This window comes from Podarcis vaucheri (genome assembly GCF_965113315.1).
Source record: "Podarcis vaucheri genome assembly, chromosome: 4".
In the NCBI taxonomy this organism is placed as follows: Eukaryota; Metazoa; Chordata; class Lepidosauria; order Squamata; family Lacertidae; genus Podarcis; species Podarcis vaucheri.
The window spans coordinates 69,166,203-69,179,292 of NC_138762.1; the positions used below are offsets into that span (position 1 = coordinate 69,166,203).

At 43.4% G+C, this 13,090-nt stretch overlaps 1 long non-coding RNA gene across 1 annotated transcript in view; it reads left to right on the top strand.

Annotated features, from left to right (window-relative positions):
- Nucleotides 1-13,090, top strand: part of LOC309531444 — a 60,091-nt gene that overhangs the window by 45,052 nt on the left and 1,949 nt on the right. Inside the window, exons 10-12 of the long non-coding RNA XR_014219312.1 lie at nucleotides 8,391-8,564; nucleotides 11,645-11,728; nucleotides 13,034-13,073. This is a non-coding gene — a long non-coding RNA (uncharacterized lncRNA). The remainder of the gene's footprint in view (nucleotides 1-8,390; nucleotides 8,565-11,644; nucleotides 11,729-13,033; nucleotides 13,074-13,090) is intronic.

Here is a 13,090-nt window from a genome sequence, read left to right on the forward strand (position 1 = left end):
AAGTGTTGCAGAAAATTCTTCTGGTCCAGTTAAGATAAATCAACCTGACAATGTCAGAAGTGACTATCAGACACTTGCTGGTACAAAGGGAGCGGAAAGAAGACATCTCTTTAGGGACAAGAGAGGTAGAATCAAAACAAAAAGCAGAATGTCATCTGATACCATAGGACAGCCGACACGAAGTCTGAGGTCGAGTCATGTCAGCTAAAGACAGCTCTGAAATCTGGCTAGGAGGTTTGCTTGAACCACTTTCTTAGGCAATCAGTGAGATTTTGGAAGCAAGCAGGCAGAAGGAGGTTAGATATTGACTGCTGTCTTGTTCTTCAATTAGGAACCTGTGAGCTGTGAGTATTGGCAATATGATATTCCAGGGCCCGAGGATTCCCCTTAGACTTCCAATATCTTGCCCCCAACATGTCTGGTCTACAGGGTTAACTTGCCTCTCCTGTACCCAGTACCTTCCTTATTTTGTTCATTAAGTCTAAACATGAACAAGGAGCAAGTTAGTGTCTAGAAACTCATGCTTTGCAAATGGTGTTTACCTGAACAGAGGTGTGGCTATGTTGAGATTTTCCACTGCTGGCCAGGGAGCTCTGTGAATAACCTCCTAAGAATTATCAGCACCATTAACAAACTACAGTTCCTAGGATTCTTTTGGTGGACGCCATGACTGGTATAAGAGTGCTTTAAAAGTATGTTGCAGATGTGACACCTTATTTTATTGACCCATGTGAAGTGGAGATAAGCAGGAGGGTGGAGCAGGCGATAAAACGAGCATTCTGGGGTTTGCATCTTGGATCAGCCCAGAGCAAATATTAAGGAATGGGAAGTTAGGAGGACATCCTATATATACACACCAGCATAGTCTTGTCACAGGGCTGGGTGGAATGCTTAAATAGTTAACAAGAAGTGCCGCGATTATGTAAGTGTGTTTTAAAATCTTGGAGTGAGCATGAAGTCTCATTCCTAAGGGCATAAACTAACTGCTAACCAAGGAGGAGGGGGAGAAAAAAACACACACCATCCCTTGTGGCGAGGTCATTCTATAAATGCCTGCTGCCAAGTCTGTAAAGTGCTCTGGAAGCTTTGCATGAAAAAGAATTCACAAGTATTTGGGGAAGCAGGGAGGGGAGGAAAAGGATGCTGAATGGCCTATTAGGCATCCTATTAGGTCTTTCTTTCCAGTCTCAGAATGTCAGTCGAGTTGTTTACATAGTGCCGCACCAAAATTGTACAGCAAAAAGGGAAAAAGAGATACCTGAGTTTTATCACATGGCCATAGGAGCCAACTCCTAGGGGCTGAGGTCCCCTCCTTGAAATATTTGAGGGGGCCAGTTCCCCCACCCCCCAAAAAGTTGATGGGCATTGTCATTCAAGTGTCGCGTCATGTGAGCAATAATTTGAGGTGGGGCTTACCTGTCCTACAATGTTTTATTCAGGTTGGCCCTCAACTGCAACTTATTTGTAACATTTCAAAGGCATTCAAGTTTGTAAAAGTATGAGGTAAACAGTTAGACAAGGAGACCTCAGTTGTGAGTTAATATGTAAAGGATCGGGCTGTAGGTCACATATACAACAGAGCAACGAAAGATTCTTATTGAATGCTGTTTGTAGGTAGGCATGTTTCACAGGAAATCATTAGTGCACTGATTTGATTTGAATGTACTAACTTATTTCCCATAAAGCTCCTGCAATTTGGGGCAAACAATGAGCACTTCTGGTGGAAGATTAGCCCAAGGTACTTAGGAACGGCTGAACTGGAGGTTTAGCCGCCTCAGAGTAATCTCCAGAAATATATAAACTCTGGAATGAAGCTAATTAAAGCCTCCAAAATCCTTAACCCTACCACTTCTGAGAAGGGTTTGGGAAATCTTTAAGATCTTTAGAGAGAATTTAGTCTAGGTGCTCAGCTGAAAAGAGCACTGCTGAGAGACACACTTCTTTGGGAGAATTTACTACAAGAAAAGGGGTGGGTGGGAAAACTGTTTGGATGAAAGAGTATAGGTGTTGGACTGTCACATATGTGTTCTGGCGATGTAGAAGGGAGAGATTCTGCCCCCAATGAGCAGATTCCTTGCTCCATTGTTTTAAGCCTGTTTAACAGTTTGATCATAGCCTTATGCTCACTTTAAAAACAACACCCAAATGATTAAATGCCTTTACTGACAGCAGTACCCCAAGGTCTCAGGCATGCGTCTTTCCCTTAGGTAAAGATAAACGGGCAACTGACCATTAGGTCCAGTCGTGGCTGACTCTGGGGTTGCGGTGCTCATCTCGCTTTATTGGCCCGGGGAGCCGGCGTACAACTTCTGGGTCATGTGGCCAGTATGACTAAGCCGCTTCTGGCGAACCAGAGCAGTGCATGGAAACGCCGTTTACCTTCCCGCTGGAGCGGTACCTATTTATCTACTTGCACTTTGACGTGCTTTTGAACTGCTAGGTTGGCAGGAGCAGGGATCAAGCAACGGGAGCTCACCCTGTTGCGGGGATTCAAACCACCAACCTTCTGATCGGCAAGTCCTAGGCTCTGTGGTTTAACCCACAGCACCACCCGCGTCCCTGTCTTTCCCTTAGAGATCCTTTCTCTAGAAGAGCATGCAAAACATGTACTCTCCTACTGAGCTAAGGCTCCCTCCTGCCTGAAAGAGGAAGAACAGGGCAGCCATTGATTAACCAGTGCCACTTTTCAACGGGAAGGGAATCACAGGCTGTGAGGCCCGATGTGGCCCTCAATATCTCTTTGTATGGCCCTTAGGGACTTTTTCCAGGCTACATTTCCTCCCCAGCCACACAGCCCTCTTCACCAGTGGCGTCACAACGGGGGCTGGGGGTGGGGCAGTGCACCTCGGGTTCCACATCTGGGAGCGTGACAAGGCGGCACCCCGCGGGGTGCTTGCCCTGCCGCCCCGGCCCGGGCATGGCGGCGGGAGCAGCCATCACGCCACTACAGCCACATGTGGAGGATCCTCCGTTCGTGGCTGCAGCTGTGAGCAGAGGATCCCGGTGCCGGTGGCAAACCACTATGTACAGTGCATGTGCAGCATCGCATGCATGCGTCACACATAACAATGCCACACATGCGTTGTACATAGCAGTTTGTCACCAGCGCCACTGTATGGACGGCAGTGGGATTCTGGCACTGAGTGCCGCCGCCAAACCGCTATGTACAGCGCATGGGCGTCGCCGCTACGTACAGCGCATGCGTTATACATAACACCGCACATGCGCCCTATGTAGCGACGCCCCACCTCAGGTGTCACGATGCCTTCGTTCACACCTGCTCTTCACAAGCCACATTGACATTGGCTTGCAGCATCCTCGAGTGTTTTGACCTGGCTGGAATGCATGTTTGAATTCTTGCTTGCTTGCTTAGACGGAGGATAGCTAAACTTGACCTTCATTTCTCCACCCTGTCTCTGGCCCTGCCCATCACTGGCAAGTGGGGTTGCTGGGAAGGTCTTCTATCTTAAAAAGAAAAAAGGTTCCCCATCCCTGCCTTAGCATGTCACTTTTAAACCACACCTGAAGCAGCAGTGATACTTGTCTTTGCTCTGACTAGCTGAAGAAAAGCTTTCTGAAAGTAATGACCAGGCAGGTCTTTGATCAAAATTTGTAATACGCCTTTGTTAAGCTGGTCCCTTCCATATACTTTGGCTCTCATCAGCCTCTGGCATAATTGCACCAGTGTGGCTTTTCTGAGGGAATATGGAAAACTAACAATGCACAAAAAACCCCAATAATACAGATATACTCTTTGGGAAGGACAAAATAAATACAGACACAGTAAACAATAGATATACTATATTTTAATAAGCTATTGCTCCTTGGTATTTTTTTTTAAAGACAATGAGAAGCAGCTCAGAATTCTGCTTCTGATCAAGCAAGGTAGCCCTAGATTTCCACAATCTCAAAATAAACAGTTATGTGTTTGTGTTATAGACAAATCTCTGAATATAAGACGATTAGGGGCAACCTAATCAGGGATTATTGTTAATAAACTTGAACTAAGCCACACGTGGTTAGGTAGCAAGAAACTGACCCAGTAATATGACAGCTCCCGTGGAAATGAAATCTTAAATAGAAAAATAAAATTAAAAATGCACATACACAGATATGCTCTCTATTCAAGTGGCATAATCATGCGCTGTGATTATGAATAATAAATAACAATAATTATATTTATAAAGCAGCCTGCACATATACTATGATGGCACTTGTGATTCAATGAGCTGTTGCATCAAGCAGAGTATGATTAAATGAAAGAACACTTATTTTAAAAGGACATTTTAGAAAACGAAACGGGGAAGGGAAAGGATGAAAAGCATATCTGTACTATTTTATATTTTCCAAACCTGTTGTTTCTTTAGCCACTGATTTGTCCAGGCCACTGGACTTGCCTGTTCTTATATAATATTTGACCCAGTCACAGAGCTATACATGCCCTCCAATAGTATACATGTCTACTCAGAAGTAAGCAGGCCTACTGAATTCAGGGGGACTAACTTCCAGGAGAGAACAGAAAATTTACCAGTTTGGGGGTGGGACTAGTGCCATGTTGAATTTTGGGGATGTGTAAAATTTCAGCTGCAAAAGTTGTTTTTGGGTGGCATTACAAAAAGTGTTCACAAACCTTGCACTCTGCATACATAGGAGACTATCTCATTCGATTAATGTGCACTAGGGCTTTTTCTGCGGTGTTGCCCCAAAAGTGGACAACTCTCTCTCAAGAGATTAGGTTATCGCCCTCTCTTTAATTAAACACTGTTAATTGAAAAGATTCATGTTTAAATAAGCTTTTGAGTCTGTTACTGCTTGACGTGTTGATTTTGAGACCTGCAATTTGCGTGTTGTTGTTTTGGCTGCTGTCTTTAGACTGATCATTTGTGTTGGATCGCAGTTGGTTGTTTTGTGGAGGGGAGAAGTAGGGCACATTTTAAATAAATAAATGCACAATTATAGCCGTAGTCACTAGAACTAGAGAGCTGGCTAAAAATATATGTGCTCTGTAGGTGAATTTACATTTAATTCGTGGAAACCCCACTTCCAAGTTGGGCCCTCTGCGCATAAGAACTTCTGTATGATGTCTTGTTTCGCTATCAGAAGAGGTTTTGGTTTTTAGCACATGTTGCCTCTTTAGATGAGCCAGTTTGTCTCTGGCAATTTTTTCTTTTTTTCTTTCAATATTTGATTTGCAAAGGGTTGAAATAATTATAAAGAATTGTTTTGCTCGAGGGACTCCGGACTTACAACACTATAGAACTGCCATTTACTAGGATTTTTAAAGGACATCATTACATAAATATCTAGTGTGGCAGTGACTCTTCTTTTTTCAACTGCCCTTGAAATTTGAGCTTATATGTAAGCACAGGGCCAGGACTAGCTTTGTCTGAAGATTAGCAGTCAATCAAAGAGCCCCTACAGATTAAACCTGCATCAAGGTAGACCTGATCTACCTTGGTATTTGGTAGGAAACAGCTCAATCCATAAATTCAAAGAGGGAAAACAGAAGGATAGCAGCTGGCGAAAAAAGATTACTTTTCTCATTCCACAGTACATCACATTGTAGTGCAGCTCTCAAAGTGAGAACAAATTATGACTAAATGTTCAGTGACTGAGGGATTAGAGAGTTCAGTTTAATAAACAGGCAGAAGCCCTGGTAATTCCTAGTGAAAAGAGACTTTAATAACTCGCTTTGGATACATTGATAACAGGAATAGGCGAGCGCTATAATAGAGACAGAGTGAAAAGTGACAGTCATTTTCAAACTTGCTACTTTGCCGAATGATTGAATCTCAATCATTCAAGTCCAATGGGCACTTGAGTCTGATGGAACAGGGAAGCAGCCATCACTAGGAATAATGTACTTGTATAAATAACTTTTCTTATCTCATGAAAAGTTCCTGTTTGAGAAGCAGTACTTTAGTCTTCCTTGTTGGGAACAAAACAAATATATATTCTCAGGCATTTGTTCTTTTCAAAATGCTTCCAGATTGCTAAGGAAGGAGATGGCTTACATTGTTAACGTAATATGTACAAATGTGGGTCCAGTGGCTTTATTTGTACATTCAAAATTTGGCCTTCATTCAAACCGCACTTGATTAAAGCTTTGAAGCCTTACTACTTTTAAGCATTAAGCAATATGATCTGAATATGTATGTACAGCAGGGTGGGTGCAAGACATGTTACTACCTGAGGTGCAGCAGCAAATGATCTTCAATCTTCCCCAAGTGTCATGCCGTTTTGTATCCAAGGTGGCTGAGACAGAAAATTTCACAATCGAGGATTTGTGCAATCCCTTCCTGACTGTAAAAATACAGCAACAGTAAATTTCATAGCTAACAATATGCTCCCCTTTCATGATACCCCAAATCAGCTGTCTGAGGCAGTTGCCTACCTCTGCCTAATGGTAGGGCCAGCTCTGTCTCACAGCAAACCTGTTCTCTGCCATATATTGGGCGAAGGTTTGGGTACCATTTCCAAAATCTTAGTCTTAAAGGCAGCAGAAAAATAAAATGCTCTTGTTTTTAAAATTAAGGACTTAAAAACCAAAACTTGTTTGTCTAGAAATGACGGGGAAGGGTCATGCATGCAGAAGATTCCAGGTTCAGTTGTTGGCTGGGAGAGAATTCTGCCTGCAATCCTGGAGGGCTGCTGGCGGCCACTGCAAACGATACTGCGCTCAGTGGTCCAATGGTCTGACTCAATATAAGGCAGTTTCTTATGCTCCTATTCAATTATTCTTTCTAGCTATACATACGTTCAAGGAAATGATTTGCACGATGTGCTGTGGAAACAGGAGGTTCAATAGCCTGCAGTCCTTTCCCCCCGAATTATGCCAGGTCAAGATTGCATATGATTTGGCCTATGCACTTTGGACTTTGTGCTCGTAGGCATAGCTGATATGTCAGTTCTAATGTGCAGAGGAGCGCCAGGTTGCTAGGCTGGTTATGAGCAGAGGTGAGGCAGGCTTGGCACCAGAACTGAATTGTCTCCCCTCCCCTGCCCCATACTGTACTCTTACTTGCATATGAATAGGGTTAGTGTAGATCTGTGTTGCATAATTTACATATTATGCAAACTGTTTCCTAATGATGCACACCTTCCTCTGATTTTGTTTGGGAAATGTACTAGAGGGTTTTGAATGTCTTAACGAGATTATGCATCTGAACGCAAATCAGTGGCGCACACGGCTTCAGCATGCAGCTGAGCACAGACCTAGGCTGGGAGTGTGTCTGAGAAGGCAACTGAAACTCTGAGCTTCCCTACAATCTGAGGTGGGCTTGTTATGGGGTTCAGAGTTCAGTTTCCTCAGAATGAAGGTCAGCAGAGACTGGGGAGGTGGGGGAAGCCCTCTGAACACTGAGGGTGCCTGGCCTCTTCAAATAACAACAAAAAACTACTGGCCCCTAGGACCTCTAAACTATCTGTAATTGCAAGTAAAGTCTTGTAAGAGATCACCTCACAGTAATAACATTCTTTCGTATCCCTGTCTCATTGCCCATGCCTACTAGTGCTATGTGCTACATCTTGTGACTTCAATTTGCTCTGATTTCTGAGTCGTTGTTTCTTCCATCTCTGTCAGGAATGCTTCTAACAGCAAGCCCCTGACAGTTTGCACTACTGCTAAGTAACTTCACTTCGCATATCTCAGCTACTTAAAACTAACAAGCCATGCGTGTTTCTCTCATCCAAAATTCCTCCACAACATTACAAAACTATTTCCATGATCCTTCAAAGCTTTAGGAGGCAGGGTGTGTTTCTGTGTGCCCAATGAGCTGATGGCAAGCATTCGAGCCCTTGTCAAATTGCCATCTTTGGAACTTTAAATAAAATTACCAGATGCTAATTCTTGACTTTTAATTGTTCCCTTTTGTTTTGCATGAAACTCTATGGGTATCGCTGTGCTTGCATTTTCACAGGCAAGTCAGCACAGCTGTGAACTAGTGTATAATTGCATCTTTACAAATAAAAGTCCAATGTGTTTGAAACAAATGCAACAAACCTGCCTTCCCCTATCAAAATTATGGAGGAAGTTAGGAGGGCCATTAATGAAATCCACAGTCAAATCGTAGCATTTTAAAAATAGTAGGTAAAAGGGGACTATTGTAAAAGCTAAGGGGGCTTCCCTGCCCCTATAATTCAAGCCCTGCCTTGTCGGCCACATCCAGAATCCTCTGTGGAAATCACAATTCGAAAAATGAATTGTGTTTGTTGCATTGCTTGAGAACTTCAATGTAACTCAAGTTGAAAAGTTTTGCTGGGTTCTTTCATAATAAAATATGTCATGAAACATTAAAGCAGGGTTTGTTTAATTGTGTGTCGTTTCTTGCGTATTTGGTCCTTTAGGCATTATAAACAGCAAAAGCCTGTCTCTTTCTTTCTCTCTACAGACACTTGGAACGTTTCTCTTTGCAAAACGAGCGCTCCCTTTCCATAAAAAATGAAAGCCTTGCAACCAGCACCAGGGCACTCAAATATCATTGGAGAATTGAAACCTGTCACACTGCATTCCATAATTTTCCAGCATCACAGGAATGATTCACCCTGATTGAGACTGCAGGCAAGTGACAAAATACTGCTGTATTAGCCAAATAATAAAAAAAGCAATTTTTGCTTGTTTTGTCTCATTTTTAATCCATCGTATAAGGAAAAGCACATGGAGATCGTGAACCTGCATAAAAGCACAAATGACTAATGCAAAATCAGCACACTTTAAATCTCTTTTGAGTTGTATCCAATTGTGCTTTTGCTAAAGCAAGTCAGGGCAACTGATTTTTGCAAACTGACCCCACACTTTGTTCTGGGGCCTCTTTCTCTGGCTTCTAAGAAAAAGGAGCTCAGAAAACCATGCTAAAATGAGTTGGGTGGGCTGCTGTTGAATGTCATATTGTCAAAAGTACCTTCTCTTGAATAGCTGAAGGTAGGAGATCCAAATGTCAGGCTGAGCACCAGAGACCTCTCACATCTGCATTTAAGGCCACAAAAAAGCATTTAACAGCTTTGTGCAAAGGTCTCCCAAGTTTAGCTTTCACTATTTGCAGGCAGGGGGAAATTCTAAAGTTTCTGCTACGTATTTAGCCTTTCCTGCAAATTCTGAGAGCGAGCATTGCACCTGATCCACAGCTAGCACCTTGTCGAACAAGAATAGCAAAGGAGATACAGTCCAGTATGCTCCTGAGATAATTACCTTCTTTTTCATATCCTTTGTCAGTCAAGCTGTACAATCCTTTAAACATCCACAGTAAAAAATATTTCAAAAGGCTTTACCTGATGTCTGCAAAAGCAGAAACACTTGAAAACTTAATCCCGCTTGATAAAAGCTGGCTGTGCTGATTGATTTAAATCAGAAACACAGGATCTGGCTATTGGGTACAGAAACTGTGGAACAGTAAAATCAAATTCACACCCATTTCTGTACAATGGAATGCAAGGGAATTTCACATACCTACTAAATATTTCATTGAATTTTAGGGGCCATTTCCAAGATCTTAAGTTTGATTTACTGCACACTGCTTTCTTGAATATACTTTTGCATCCAAACTGCTAATAGTTAGGACTTAACAAAGTTATTAGTGAAATAATAATAAAAAATTGAGCATCAATGCTACTGTTGCTATTGGTAGTTTGGGGCAGAATAGTCTCCTTAAAAGATGGAGGAAAAGAAATGCATTGAGTCTCTTGTTATTTTGAGAACACGAGTGGAGCAGGAGTGGTTTCCATTGGAGTGGCCTGTTAAAACCATACAGTTAAGCAATATTCAGCTGAATGTGCAAACTGCAATCTATCGAGCTGGAGAGGACATAAAATGTGGGTGTTTGCAAAGTGATCATGATGTTGTAGACACTGAATGATCAACAGTGAACTTGCTATTTGGAGATGAATGACTGGATGTGGTTCAGAGGATGATTGCTGCGGTTACTACTAGCTGGTTTATTTTTGGGATGGAAATCAGCTGTTTGCGTGTCGAGACCCCGAGACCACCCTCTCGTTGATGAGTAAGACACAAGGACACAGATATTAGGTTAATGTTATTGGTTACAGAATGTGAGCGGTATTGGCTTAGGCATTGGAATTGACGAGACTATATCTGACTCCTGCCCGTCACACAGGGAGTCCTGTAAGGATCAACCACTGGTAGGGGAAGCCCCGTCGATGCAAACCAACTTGAGCTCCCTGTGGGTTCCTGACGGAGTCATGGCATGGCCCTAGCCCAGCCCCGGACTTCAGACAAGATCCACACCCCCGGATTCCTTTAACGGAATACCCTTAAGCTTGGAGGGGCAGGTGATGGCCACACCTCCCCTCCCCCATCATAAGATCAATCAATGCCTAACCGCCAAACCTTACAAAGTTGTGACGATTGCTACGAGGTAGGTGAAAACCAAATGGCCCAAGCCAATTTGCCAAGTGGGAAAATTCCTACCACGCCCCTCAATGGCAACCAACTGAGGTCCATAGCAAGGCCAAATTCAAAACCTGAAAATAGGGAGAGCGAGGGATCAAGGAAGTGAGCCAAGTGGAAGCTCTCCGGCTCACGCCTCAGTTTAAATGGGGCCTGGCCAGGCCCCCGCCCCCAGCCAGCGGATTTGCTGGCAGGCGAATGACATGGCTGGGAACCTCCGGGGGATGCAGGACTTCGTCCCCCGCCCCCGGAGGGGAGTGGGTGGCCATGTGGTCCACCACAACCCCTCCCCACTGGGAAGTAGAGCAGATTTGTAGTATGTTCTGGTATCTTTTAGGCACTTACATCAATATGGCAGGTGGCCATCTCTGGAGAAATGTACAATTTCTTTAATGAGGCTGGTTGTTTAAGCGGGGCTGAGGAGCTTTGATACTGCAGACTTCCATCAACCCCAGCCAGCAAAGCCAGAAGTCAGAGAAGGTAATAGACATGGCTAACTTTGGTAGATTAATTTCAGTGGGTCTACTCTGAGTAGGACTTAGTTGAAGACAACCCACAGTCATGGCTCATTGTTATGCTTTTCAAGGAAGCAGGCATGACAAAACAAAGAGTAGGAGGTTTTGCCTCAATGCCAGGCTCTCTTGGCATTGAAGAAAAGACCCGATTGCCACCTTATTCTTCTGTTGCTCATTGTTTGCATGCAAAACAGCTACAACAAAAGCATATGCCAATGTCTAAAGCAAGGAACCTGTGGCTTTCCAGATGTTTTTGGAATGGAAATCCCATCGTCCCTGGCCACTGGCTGGTCTGATGGGAGCTGGGAGTCCAGCCACATTTGAAGAGCCATAGGTCCATCCCTGGAATAAACAATTCCTCAAATATGCATTTTAGTGACAGAATTTGCTGCCAGCTTTCAGATTCGTATTAAGTCTGCCTAGGGCATTGTGGTTCAACCTTTCCAGTACTATGCCTACCCAAAGCAGTAGCAGGTTGTTAAGACAGCAAGCTTTTGCCTGGCATCGTATTCAATAATCAAGTTTTTCCTGTTTGAGCAACATTTTTGGTCATGGCATCAGTTGGAGTACCTGTCAAATAATTTGTTGTACAGGAAACAAAAGCGTAGGAGGTGGCAATTGCTCCTGGTACTTGTGTTTGAACTCCATGGTAGTGATCAGTCACTACTTTACCCTGCAGGACTCTCCTAATGAATTAAGAGTGAGCTTGTCATTTCTATTCAGACAGACAATGAACTGCATACAAAGGAGGAAGAACCACCCATCACCTTGCTCTTTCTTTTCTTGTTTCACAGACCCTCTGCATGATCTGGTAAGTTTTACACAACTGATGCCGTTTGCAGTAATTTTTCTTGGAGCAATTTGTCAATAGCACTAGCGCTAGCAAGAAGCCCTGACATTCTGTTTTGAGCTCTTTTGCGGTGTTCCTGCCAGGGAAATGACACTCCCAATTTCTTGCTTTCCTCCCCAAGATTTGTAGAACAGGTGTTTGAGCTTTTCTTCAAGCTGTTATTACTTGGAAGCGATTTTCTCCTCCTCCTAAAGTAAGCTGTTGGTGTTGTGGGGCCACGGGCAACTTATTTCTATATTGAGCATTTTTCATTAGTGTTCCTCGTAGTTAAGAAAGCGTTTATTTACATATTTTATTAGCTGGTTGACTTCTGCCTGGCTTTCTAGAGATTAGGCTCCGTGGAGGAGAGGATAACTTTGAGAACTTGTCTTAAGAGTGGGGTGGAGGTAGGAAACCTGGAGCACTCCATTGTCCTATTAGCTCATGAGTGTCTGAAACAGGAGCTCCAGTAGAAAAGGTGGGGAGAGTGAAGAGGATGAATACTTGAAGCCATTTCGGAGTATCCAGAGAACAAAAGGTTTCTCTGCTGATTGTGAGTTTGGGCCACTAGTAAATCCTCCATCCAAATCTGTAGTATGGCATTTGGGCATGCAAGTGGAGGACTGAAAGCCCACCCCCATTGTAAACTGTGTGTGCGTCTCTGGTCAGAAGGGTCAGTGATAGCAGTAGCAGCTAGCATATACATGTTTTAGCAAGAATTGGCGCTGACCAGTGTTGGGCTCTTTCAGGTAGAAACCCAATGCTGGTAGTGGAAGTTTACCTATTATCATGCTAATTCATGTATTCTATTTGCAGCTGCTGCTTCCCAGTTAGTGCCAGGCCCCAGAACTAAGGAGGTAAAGGCAATACTTTATTTTAAAGGAAAGATGCTAGCGCACCCAAACCCAACACAACTAAGAAGGAAATGCTAAAAATGAACAATTTTACAGCTGATTTGTTGATGGGCAAGAGAGGGAAGGAACTGAAGTCACATGAGCTGTATGCTCTGTACTAGAGTTCATCAGCGCTCTGTGTAACCCAAATAATGAGATGATTGGGGTGATTTTGGTTGCACGCTCACATTCCTGAGTTTGAACATGCTTCTGAGTCATTCTGTGGCCTGTTTTTACAGGAAGTTAAAAGCACAACCTACCCTCCTTATAGTTTCTGAGAAAGAAATTTCAGAGTTCAAGGGGGGAGGGGTAATGAAGTTGTTTTGGCTGAGAGTAAAGCATAAGTACCTTCTTTCCATGAAAATTAAAAACCAGAGCATGCTTGCCTTCACAGAGGGTACTTCCAGAAAATGGGTAGCAGTGGCAAGGAAAAGGTAAGATTGCCTAGATG